General features: G+C 49.4%; 1 protein-coding gene across 5 annotated transcripts in view; it reads left to right on the top strand.

Annotated features, from left to right (window-relative positions):
• The window catches only part of shank2b (SH3 and multiple ankyrin repeat domains 2b), a 386,266-nt gene that overhangs the window by 361,720 nt on the left and 12,007 nt on the right, over positions 1–12,539 (top strand). The gene's annotated exons all lie outside the window — the stretch shown is intronic.

Consider the following 12,539-nt stretch of genomic DNA (forward strand, 5'->3'; position numbering starts at 1 on the left):
ACACGCTGCTTCTACGTCTTGTCTAAGCTTTTGTATCGTAAATAATGACACAGTGTAATATGTCACCGGAGGTTGTTTTACCTGATTTTAAGGTCCAGTGAGGACCAGATGATTTTTACTGTACTGAGATGTAGAATCCTAGGACTGAGAGAGGGTGTACTTTCTTTTTCACATGACTGTGGCTTTGAATTTTGTCGGTAACCGTTGCTGGACTCCATCAAGCAGCAGATGGTGACGTCAGTGATCATCTGTTGTGACGATGTTTGGTTGTGGCTGTAGTCGATCTATAATGTAGCACGAATGCATTCATCATTCATCATTTAGTTTAACATTAATTGTCTGGTTTCTGTCACGGTTCCAACTGAAAGTCTGCTTGAATACAAACACTTAACTGTGTGCCTGTTGATGGGGAGGATTAAGGGATGCTATATGTGATAAAGTGAGGCTGATATCTTGTGTAAAGCTGGATTTATTGTTGGTGCGGCGCGTTGTCGTGCACCAGTCGAAATTTGTAACTTGGCGCGCCGGGAGAGCGACAAACCGGACGGACCAACTGGAAAACAGGCTCACGGCTGATGGTTGTGTCATGTAAAATACTTTGTGCAATTATTTGTAAATAAATTATGTCTTTAGGAATTTGCTGTTGGAAGCAGCGTTGAGTATTAGCGCTATATAAAACCGATCTATTATTATTATTGTTGTTGCATCCTGAAAGGTAACGATAATTCCCAAGTGTGTCCATTGAAGCTCACTATTTCATAACCAACAAAGAAAGAAAGGGTAACACAATACACTTAAAAGTCCTATAGCAATATTCTAAGTACTATATCAGACTATCATGGTGAGAACACATCTATTGAAATCGAAATTTCTGCAGGTTCATCAGCTATTATGTCAGGAATATTTCTCTTACGTCGCCTTTTCGCCGGCAAGGTTTTAAGCAGCATTATCACATAGTGGGGTTACATGGCACTGAAAGGATCTGATTATTGGCTAAATTACAATCAGACTGAGTTATTAAGTGCATGTAGACACCTTAATCTGACTAAGAATTGGATCGGATGGGATTCAGACCCCGAGATAACTGGGTTGAAAGTCACTCTAAACCTGCTTGTAGACGCTGAAGCTCGTGGTGAATCAGACTTTGCGTTCTGCGCATGCTCCAGATGTTTTCCCGGGGTCGTAATCCGGAAGTCAAAGGAGACGATATTCCTGTTGTTGTCGCCGTCAGAAAGAAACAAACAACGCGATGGAGAATGCTCCGTTGGGCATCGAGTTTGTGCAACAAGCAGCTCATCACAGACCAAATGTAGAGGGACGTAGCTTCATCTGGCTCTGCGTTCTCCATCTTTCTCCAATGCCTGAGTTTGTTGTTGTTGGTGAAGAGGTCAACAGGAAGTGGCTCTATTAGCAACAGCTGGAATGGGTACAGCGCCACCTATCATACCGGGGTATGACACGCTTTGTGCCTCTGATCCCATTCATTCACCGCCACATATCCAAGGAGAATTACCCTTAATAACTCATTCTGATTGTAATTTAGCCAATAATCCAATCCTTTCAGAGCCATGTGACCCCACTGAGTGATGACAGTGCTACAGCGGCATTGTGTTCTTCTCCACTTTCATCGTTGTAGAGTAGTTAGCGGTAACCTTCACGTAGCAGAGACACCTCTGTGACGGAGAAAATTGCAACTACTGGCGACAAAACCGTGACATCATCAACACCGCTCGCGCGAGCCATCGCAACAACCATGCTAGAGCCTTAAGCCTGGTTTATGGACGTCTACGGAGACCCTCCCGGAGATGCTCTCCTATCTATCCGTCGAGGAGGCGGAGACTCGCGGAGACCGCAAAGGCTGTGATTGGTCGGCTAACGACATGATTTCCAGAATCACTTTTCCGGTTTAGCTCCTTCCACTCCGTCATTTCTGAAAGAGTTTACTGTGTGCCGGTCAACATTTGGTCAAAATTATTTGCATTTCAACATCAACAAGCTCCAACTCCAACAACAGTCTTTCTCTCTCGGTCGCCATCGTTCACTGTGAGGAGCCGTAAGGTGAACAACCAATCAACCGCTTTCACCATAGACGTCGCCAGATTGGGTCGTCTAACGTAGCGCCGCCTACTGATCGGGAGGGGAACTGCCTTGTGTATCCGACATCCCGACTGAGAACTTTGAAAGGTTTGATAGCCTCTGCATGACCACGGAGACGGATTGACGGATAGCGACAGCATACCGAGGCCTTTAAAGCAATACTATGTAACATTTCTACCTTAAAATAACAGCTTGAAAAAAATTGTGCGGCTAGAATGAGTTTTAATATTACGATTGGCCTGTCTCCTATGCCCTTCGGGGGTCTGAGTTGGAAAAACTGCGCTATGTAACTTTGCTGGAGCGGCCCGGGAGCTGAGCGGAAGTACTTCGACTTGTTTTCTGGCACACCTACCGCAACAACAAATAGACCCTCTCACGCTCCCAGGTACATTTGATTACTCTTACCTTCTCGGTCGACATAGCTTGCACCTTCTGACTCCTCGCCGGTTCGTCAACAAACGTGAAACGTGAAAGCGAAAGGGTGTTGTACTTACGACAGTGTAACCGTACATTACCTCCAAGCCTGTAGGGGGAGCTCCATAGTGGGATTTTTGAGAAGTTACATTGTATTGCTTTAAGTGTGTTCGGCGTTCAGGACCCACAGGACTCAGATCTGCTGTCGGCAGGCCGGTCTGATGGACCCTGCACCTGTATCAACTGAGCTCATGCTTTTTTAAACTCACATGTCCCCCCTGTGAGAGGGGAATAAAAAGCATGATCAATAATTCACTGCTCACATGCATTTTGTATGAGCGGTCCCATCGTTCATCAGAGAGGCTTCGGAGGGTGGAGGAACTGCCGGGCTTCTCTGGGCTTTTCTGGGCTAATCAGCACCGTTAGGCCGACTCACGGTGACCGTTCGGGGTAATTAGTGCGAGATGCTCAACACTTGTGAAGCCTCACACCTTCGTGTTATCCTCATTACCCTCGCCTGCGGTTGGTGTCTGTTGACCTTTGCACCACGCTCACTCCTCTTCATCTTCCTTTTGAAAAGTCTCCTGGCTGTGCCCCCCATTTTTTGTCTCCCACCTTCATTCCTGTAACGTCACACTTAATGCCAGATTCCACGCTTGTGTGCTTGTTTTTGTGGTTTCAAATGAAGTTGTCATCCAGTTAGAAGTTGAGGAAGTTTTGGCTCCAGACAGTCTCCTCATTTCTTTATATATTTCCAAGAAAAAAGGAAATTTTTGCAGAACGTGTGAACTTAAATGTACTAGTTCAGTTGTGAGCAGCTTTAAAGTGAATATCTGCTCTGAGCTCCTTTCTCCTCCAGCACAGCCTGAACCCTCTCAGACGAGCTTTCTGTCCTTTCTTTAAGGAGTCTTCAGGAATAGTTCTCCAGGCTTCTTGAAGGACATCCCAAAGCTCTTCTTTGGATGTGGGCTGCCTTTTGTTCCGTTCTCTGCCAACATGACCCCACACTGCTTCAGTAATGTTGAGCTCCGGGCTCTGGGGAGGATTCATCCCTCCATCAGACCTGCTGCCACTGATTTTCAGCCCACTTCTTGTGTCCTTTGGCCCAGCTCAGCCTTTTCTCCCTGTTTCCCTTCCTTAAGAACGGCTTCCTGACAGCCACCCTTCCATGGAGCCCATTTCTGATGAGGCTTGGGCCAACAGCAGATGGATCAGCTGAAGGTCCAGATGCATCTCTCAGCTCCTGTGTCAGGTCTTTGCTGGATGTTTTCCTCTTTCTCAAGGACATCACTTTCAGATCCTGTTCATCTGCTGGAGATAGTTCTTTAGGCCTGACACTTCTTCTTCTGTCCTCCACTCGTCCAGTTTCCTCAAATGTTTTAAGGACACGCTGCACACCATGCTGAGATATGCCAAGTTTTCAGCTAACAGCTCTTTGGGAATCACCTTGTTGCTGCAGAAATCCTGTTTTCTGTCTGTCAGACTGTGTTATCTTTGCTGTTTTTCACACATGCAGCTAAAGAAATGGGAATTAATCTTAATTCCAGTCTAAAACCCACAAAGAGCTTCTAGATTATTCATTTCTGGTGGCATAAAACGGTTTAATCATGTCATTTATATGAATTGTTCCATAATGAGTCATTATATCTTATATTCCTTTTTTAAGCTTTAAATTGAATTTTATTTACTTTTTCTTGATGTTGAATAACTTATAATTCTTATTATTGTCTGTTTTTTTCCCACTTTTCTACTTTTAGACGTGATAACATTAATTTTTTTGGGATTAGGATTTTTTTTTAAACTGAATTTCTTATATTAATTTGACTCTTTTGGTAACTGAAAGCAGTTTTAACGTAAATGTACAATAAAGTTGAAACTATGAAGCTGTTTTTCACAGATGCAGCTAAAGAAATGGGAACAAATGATGTGTCTCTGTGACAGGCTGCTGGGAACAAAGTGCCTAAAGATCCAGTTTAAAACGGCTTCTTTGCTAAGTTGTCTGTTCTGTGTGGACACAACTCTGGTTCATCCCTTGAGTTAGGAGCCTTTTTCCTGCCTGAATGGTTCACAGGTCAGAGTTCAGTGGCTTAAAAACACATCAGGTACAAGAACTGGGCTGAAAATGAGGGGAAAAGCAGAAAATGTCCAAAGAAAAACTCGGAAAGAGCTTCAGAAAGCCTGAAGAACAATTGGTCAGGAGGACACTTTAAAGGTTAAAGAAAGTCCGGCTGCTTTGAGGGAAACGTAAAAAGAAATGAAGGCTGATCAACATTTTTTCTCTGTCCTGTCGATGAAAACTCTTCTTTTGTCCTCCACTTGTCCAGTTTTAAGGACACGCTGCACACCATGCTGAGATAGGCCAAGTTTTCAGCGACGGATCGGACTGAATATAACCCTGAGCTGAATGTCATCAGAACCCACACCGTCCTCTGGTGGCCCTTTTTGCCTTTTCTCTCTGCTTTGTTTGAAGGAATGTTTCCTGGTTTCTTATTGTCTGTGTGATCAAACCGCCAGATGATTCCCAGCTGTGATGTGACTGCATCCTCCTGAAATCAGCCGGCTTCTTGTTTTTTCTGTTTGAGCCCTCGTCTCTCGGACGTCACCGGGGGTCTCAGATTATCTGCGGGGGTCTCGAGTTGCGTGCACCGCCTCGTCTTGTGAAGAGGGGTTGCCAGGCAGCAGAAGATGAGGTTGTAGGCAGACGGGGGGGGGGGAGGCCTGCAGAGGGTGAGACGGTCCTGCGACAGATCGTGGCCCAGATTCCCAGCTGCTCGCTGACTCACCTTCTCCGTGCGTTTCCTCCTCTGTGTGCACATCCCAACATCAGATTTTATCTTTTATCTTTCGTCTCTCAGCCTCTCGGATTAAACGTGCGTCGGTCGTGCCTGTGGACGAAACGGTTGCCTGGCAACCGGGCTGTTGAGAGCAGCCTCGGGGCCCGCGGTGATGTCAGCCTGAGTCGGGGGAGGGGTGTGAGTTTGCACGTGTGTGAGATGAGGCGGGCCGAGCCCTCAGCTGAGTTCAGCATCATCTCACGCAGGTCACGTGCCGCGCTGCGTTAGTAGGCCACCGTTATGTAACCCCAGAGTCTATAAATACGGCGGATGGACGGACGCCAGCGAGGGCGACCCCGTGTGCGTGAGCCGTGTGCGCTGGGTAGGAGCAGGGCGTCATGTGACCGCGTGGGAAGGCGCTGAAGATATCTGTAACATCACTTTCCTCTGCAGCCGCTCAGCTGACGGAGCGCGAGCCGAGCGGAGGGCCGGCGAGGTCCACGGTCAGCTCAGGGGTCCGAGCGCTTCGTGTTTAGGTTTAACCGGATCTGACACTCAGTGGGGTTACATATAAATCACGTTATAGAACTGATTTTAAACTTTTAATGTTGGTTTTTAAAGCTCTTAGCGGCCTCGCCCCGTCGTATTTATCTGAGCTTTTAACAGTCCTGGTAGAGCTCTGAGGCCAACAGATCAGTTTCTGCTGGAAGTGCCCAGGTCAGAATACAAACCCTGGGGTGAGCGAGCCTTTTCCCAAAGCTGCCCCCAGGCTCTGGAATAAGCCCCCCGTCCAGCTGCGTCTTATTTCTGACCCGGGCCTCTTCACATCTGGGCTAAAAACCTGCTTATTTAGGATGGCTTTAATACCCAGTAGCATGATGACACTTTTATCTTATTTATTGTTTTTACTTATTCTTCTCTTTATTTATTACCTGCTGTAAAGCACTTCGGTACACCGTAAGGATTGTCTGTAAAGGGCTGTAGAAATAAAGTACATTTACATGGGCCTGAAAGGATCGGATTATTGGCTAAATTACAATCAGACTGAGTTATTAGGTGCATGTAGACACCTTAATCTGACTAAGAACTGGATCGGATGGGATTCAGACCCCGAGATAACTGGGTTGAAAGTCACTCTAAACCTGCTTGTAGACGCTGAAGCTCGTGGTGACTTCCGGACTACAGAGCGCACCTGAATATAAGCCGCACCCTCTCTTTAAAAAGAAAATCCATTTTGTGCTTGTATAGGCCGCACCGGATTATAAGCCACGGGTGGCCACGTAGTAATATGAGATATTTACACAGAAAGATGTTACATGTGAGGATTTTTAAACTTTTAATTAAATGCATATGGTAACAGAAACAAATGCACACTGCAAATGCTTTTTTCCCCGAACAGTGCCTGTAACACGGCTGATTTTAACTTAAATACTTATCAGTAACAAATACGTGGTGTAAATGCTTTTTTTTTTCGAACAGTGCCTGTAACACAGCTGGTAAAATAAAAAAAAAAGACAGTAGCCTACCAGGAAAAGTCATTGACCGCCTTCAATTTAAAAGTTGCATCATACGCATTTCTTCGTTTGTTTTCCATGTTGAGAGAGAGTACAAATGACCGATTTACCATAATTTAGTAGTGTAAGTGTGTATGACTTATCGTACAATTTCTTTGGACCACTGTGAACTATTGTTTAATTAGATTGGTCTAATGTTACGGTGCAAAATGTTTTTGGCAGCATGAAAACAAAAGAAAAAAGCATATATTAGCCACACCGTAAGCCTGGGAAAAAGTAGCGGCTTATAGTCCGGAATTTACGGTAGACTTTGCGTTCTGCGCATGCTCCAGATGTTTTCCCGGGGTCGTGACCCGGAAGTCAAAGGAGACGATATTCCTGTTGTTGTCGCCGTCAGAAAGAAACAAACAACGCGATGGAGAATGCTCCGTTGGGCATCGAGTTTGTGCAACAAGCAGCTCACCACAGAGCAAATGTAGAGGGACGTAGCTTCATCTGGCTCTGCGTTCTCCATCTTTCTCCAACGCCTGAGTTTGTTGTTGTTGTTGGTGGTGAAGAGGTCAACAGGAAGTGGCTCTATTAGCAACAGCTGGAATGGGTACAGCGCCACCTATCATACCGGGGTATGACACGCTTTGTGCCTCTGATCCCATTCATTCACCGCCAGATATCCAAGGAGAATTACCCATTAATAACTCATTCTTACTGTAATTTAGCCAATAATCTGATCCTCTCAGAGCCATGTGACCCCACTGAGTAAAGTAAAGGAAATGTTGGTGAAGAACAAATTCTACGCAAGTTTTTAGCGGTACTTGAGCTACTTTCTTTTTTCGGGGGGGCAGGTTGAAGTCAGTAACTTTGCAGTAAAGGCTGAAGGTGTGAGTTCAGATTTGGTTCCCTCAGAGGCTGAGAAACGATATGACTTTCATAAAACTGACTGTTTTCAGACATTTCTTTGGGTTTTTTTAAGCAGCATCGAGATTAATCGCATATCTATTTCATATTTTTACTTGATTGTATGGAATTCCCTGTTAAAAAGGAGTCACTGTGGGTGCGATTGTTTTGTTTCAGGAAGTGAGACGACAGAACGGATCTGCAGCTGAGCTCAGGACAGTTTTTAATTGAGTTCATGGCGTGTTTCTCTGACAAAAGGTTTTCTTTTGCAGTTAATGAGTGTTGTTCAACAGTGTTTGTCTCAGGACTGTGAGACGAGTACAAAGTGCTCTGCTACCTTCAGGCCTCGGCCTTCCTTCTAACTGCCAAAACTGAAACAATAAGCATGAAACTGGCTTTGCGTTAACTTGTATTAACTCTGACAGTCCTGAAAGGGTTCAAACGTTTCTAATATAAGGAGCGACTGTTAGAGTTTAAAGTCCAGAAACAGAAAACAGAGGAAAGCAGCAGGGGTTTAAATTCAGGTGGGACTGAATACTTAATGAAACAGCTGAGATGCTTCGCTTCACATCTGTTCAGTCACACCAGTTTAGGGTCTTATCTTCACCAAGCTCCTGATTTATTACATTTTACCGACTTATTTCATACATTAAAATAAAACGGAGAGCAAACCAAATCAAAAGAAAAATGAGCCCATCGTCTCCAGGAGGCCAGAGTCGGGGTTAAACCTCAACTTTCTCAGATTCTGAACACCGTTGCATCACTGCCAGCAACGTTTTAATTAGGGCTGGGAAACAACTAACATTTTTAATCCAATTAATCACATGATTTCCCTGATTAATCACGATTAATCGCATTTGTACGCAGAATCCAAAAATGAATCCAAAAGTAGCGTATAGCTTTTAGCATTTAGCTTTATTTTAAATGTGCTGCCATATGAATGAAAGTGCCATAACATTTGTTGTGCAAACACACTTTTAACATCAGCATCTTTCTGTAGTTTTTATGTAGAAGCCTCGCTCCACTGTCTGTTTCCTTGAATGACTTGCTGCTATCAGTTGTGTGTTTTGCCTTTAAGTGATATTTTAGACTGGAACTACTACGCTGAGAAGACAATTCAACTTGGCAGTGTTTACAGATGACTTTGGTTCTGTCGACTCCGCCGTCTGGAAGAACTTTAACATGAAAATGGCCGAGTAAAAGTTCCGTACCCTTCTCCATGTTTGGTGGATCCGCCGATTACTTTCTTTTCCTGTTCCACAGCAGACAGCAGCAGACTTTTACAAAATAAAAGCCTGTGAGAAACAGAGTTTTACAAAATAAAAGCCTGTGAGCCACAGACTTTTACAAAATAAAAGCCTGTGAGAAACAGAGTTTTACAATAATAAAATAAATAATAAAACAGGGGTGGTCTGTGGCGTAGTGGGTTGAGCAGGCGCCCCATGTACAGAGGCTATAGTCCTCGCTGCAGCTGGCCCCGGTTCGAGTCTCGCATCGGACGGCCCTGTGCTGCATGTCGTTCCAGCTGTGGGTCCAGCTGTGGGTCCACCCACAGCTGGACCCACAGCTGGACCCACACGGTGTCCTGCAGGGGAGGAATAAAGTAAGACCCTGATGGACCACCTGCAGTAAGATTGTGGACCGGCTCGTTCTGATAGGAGACACCCGAAGCACGGGTCCGTCCTCTTTTGTTATCTGAGACTCTTTGTAGCTGCGAGAAATGATAATAAGGTCAGAGAAGCTAAACCAGGCGCCGCGCTAATTAGGCTAATTAGGCAATTACATCCTTTTCACATTCGGTTTAACTCCTGCAACAGACTGTTCAATAGGAGGCAGAAAAGCAGGTGGGTGAGAGGGGGGCTGTGATGTTTGCCCCCGTCAGGCGGTGGTGTGTGATGTTTGCCCCCGTCAGGCGGTGGTGTGTGATGTTTGCCCCCGTCAGGCGGTGGTGTTGGGATGTTTGCCCCCGTCAGGCGGTGGTGTTGGGATGTTTGCCCCCGTCAGGCGGTGGTGTGTGATGTTTGCCCCCATCAGGCGGTGGTGTGGGATGTTTGCCCCCGTCAGGTGGTGGTGGTGCTGGGATGTTTGCCCCCGTCAGGCGGTGGTGTTGGGACGTTTGCCCCCGTCAGGCGGTGGTGTTGGGATGTTTGCCCCCGTCAGGCGGTGGTGTGTGATCTTTGCCCCCGTCAGGCGGTGGTGCTGTGATGTTTGCCCCCGTCAGGCGGTGGTGTTGGGATGTTTGCCCCCGTCAGGCGGTGGTGTGTGATGTTTGCCCCCGTCAGGCGGTGGTGTTGGGATGTTTGCCCCCGTCAGGCGGTGGTGTTGGGATGTTTGTCCCCGTCAGGCGGTGGTGTGTGATGTTTGCCCCCGTCAGGCGGTGGTGTGGGATGTTTGCCCCCGTCAGGTGGTGGTGGTGCTGGGATGTTTGCCCCCGTCAGGCGGTGGTGTGTGATGTTTGCCCCCGTCAGGCGGTGGTGTGGGATGTTTGCCCCCGTCAGGTGGTGGTGGTGCTGGGATGTTTGCCCCCGTCAGGCGGTGGTGTTAGGACGTTTGCCCCCGTCAGGCGGTGGTGTTGGGATGTTTGCCCCCGTCAGGCGGTGGTGTGTGATGTTTGCCCCCGTCAGGCGGTGGTGTGGGATGTTTGCCCCCGTCAGGCGGTGGTGTGGGATGTTTGCCCCCGTCAGGTGGTGGTGGTACTGGGATGTTTCCCCCCTTCAGGTGGTGGTGTGGGATGTTTGCCCCCGTCAGGCGGTGGTGCTGTGATCTTTGCCCCCGTCAGGCGGTGGTGTTGGGACGTTTGCCCCCGTCAGGCGGTGGTGTTGTGATGTTTGCCCCCGTCAGGCGGTGGTGTTGGGATGTTTGCCCCCGTCAGACGGTGGGTGTGTGATGTTTGCCCCCGTCAGGCGGTGGTGCTGTGATGTTTGCCCCCGTCAGGCAGTGGGTGTGGGATGTTTGCCCCCATCAGGCGGTGGTGTGGGATGTTTGCCCCCGTCAGGTGGTGGTGGTGCTGGGATTTTTGCCCCCGTCAGGCGGTGGTGTGTGATGTTTGCCCCCGTCAGGCGGTGGTGTGGGATGTTTGCCCCCGTCAGGCGGTGGTGGTGCTGGGATGTTTGCCCCCGTCAGGCGGTGGTGTTGGGATGTTTGCCCCCATCAGGCGGTGGTGTGGGATTTTATCCCCCATCAGGCGGTGGTGTTGGGATGTTTGCCCCTGTCAGGTGGTGGTGTTGGAACTTTTTGCCCCCGTCAGGCGGTGGTGTTGGGATGTTTGCCCCCGTCAGGCGGTGGTGTTGGGATGTTTGCCCCCGTCAAGCGGTGGTGTTGGGATGTTTGCCCCCGTCAGGCGGTGGTGTGGGATGTTTGCCCCCATCAGGCGGTGGTGTTGGAATGTTTGCCCCTGTCAGGTGGTGGTGTTGGAACTTTTTGCCCCCGTCAGGCGGTGGTGTGGGATGTTTGCCCCCATCAGGCGGTGGTGTTGGGATGTTTGCCCCTGTCAGGTGGTGGTGTTGGAACTTTTTGCCCCCGTCAGGCGGTGGTGTTGGGATGTTTGCCCCCGTCAAGCGGTGGTGTTGGGATGTTTGCCCCCGTCAGGCGGTGGTGTTGGGATGTTTTCCCCCGTCAGGCGGTGGTGTGGGATGTTTGCCCCCGTCAGGCGGTGGTGTTGGGACTTTTTGCCCCCGTCAGGCGGTGGTGTTGGGATGTTTGCCCCGTCAGGTGGTGGTGCTGTGATGTTTGCCCCCGTCAGGCGGTGGCGTGTGATGTTTGCCCCCGTCAGGCGGTGGCGTTGGGATGTTTGCCCCCGTCAGGCGGTGGCGTTGGGATGTTTGCCCCCGTCAGGCGGTGGTGCTGTGATGTTTGCCCCCGTCAGGCGGTGGTGTTGGGATGTTTGCCCCCGTCAGGCGGTGGTGCTGTGATGTTTGCCCCTGTCAGGCGGTGGTGCTGTGATGTTTGCCCCCGTCAGGCGGTGGTGTTGGGATGTTTGCCCCCGTCAGGCGGTGGTGCTGTGATGTTTGCCCCCATCAGGCGGTGGTGTTGGAATGTTTGCCCCCGTCAGGCGGTGGTGTGGGATGTTTGCCCCCATCAGGCGGTGGTGTTGGAATGTTTGCCCCCATCAGGCGGTGGTGTTGGGATGTTTGCCCCCATCAGGCGGTGGTGTTGGGATGTTTGCCCCCATCAGGCGGTGGTGTTGGAATGTTTGCCCCCGTCAGGCGGTGGTGTGGGATGTTTGCCCCCGTCAGGCGGTGGTGTGTGAAGTTTGCCCCCATCAGGCGGTGGTGCTGTGATGTTTGCCCCCGTCAGGCGGTGGTGTTGGGATGTTTGCCCCCGTCAGGCGGTGGTGCTGTGATGTTTGCCCCCATCAGGCGGTGGTGTTGGGATGTTTGCCCCCGTCAGGCGGTGGTGTGTGATGTTAGCCCCCGTCAGGCGGTGGTGTTGGGATGTTTTCCTCCGTCAGGCGGTGGTGTTGGGATGTTTTCCTCCGTCAGGCGGTGGTGTGGGATGTTTGCCCCCGTCAGGCGGTGGTGTGTGATGTTAGCCCCCGTCAGGCGATGGTGCTGTGATGTTTGCCCCCGTCAGGCGGTGGTGCTGCAATGTTTGCCCCCGTCAGGCGGTGGTGTTGGGATGTTTGCCCCGTCAGGCGGTGGGTGTGTGATGTTTGCCCCCGTCAGGCGGTGGGTGTGTGATGTTTGCCCCCGTCAGGCGGTGGTGTGGGATGTTTGCCCCCGTCAGGCGGTGGTGTGTGATGTTAGCCCCCGTCAGGCGGTGGGTGTGTGATGTTTGCCCCCGTCAGGCGGTGGTGTGGGATGTTTGCCCCCGTCAGGCGGTGGTGTGTGATGTTAGCCCCCGTCAG

This window comes from Odontesthes bonariensis, chromosome 1 (assembly GCF_027942865.1).
Source record: "Odontesthes bonariensis isolate fOdoBon6 chromosome 1, fOdoBon6.hap1, whole genome shotgun sequence".
Classification (NCBI taxonomy): domain Eukaryota; kingdom Metazoa; phylum Chordata; class Actinopteri; order Atheriniformes; family Atherinopsidae; genus Odontesthes; species Odontesthes bonariensis.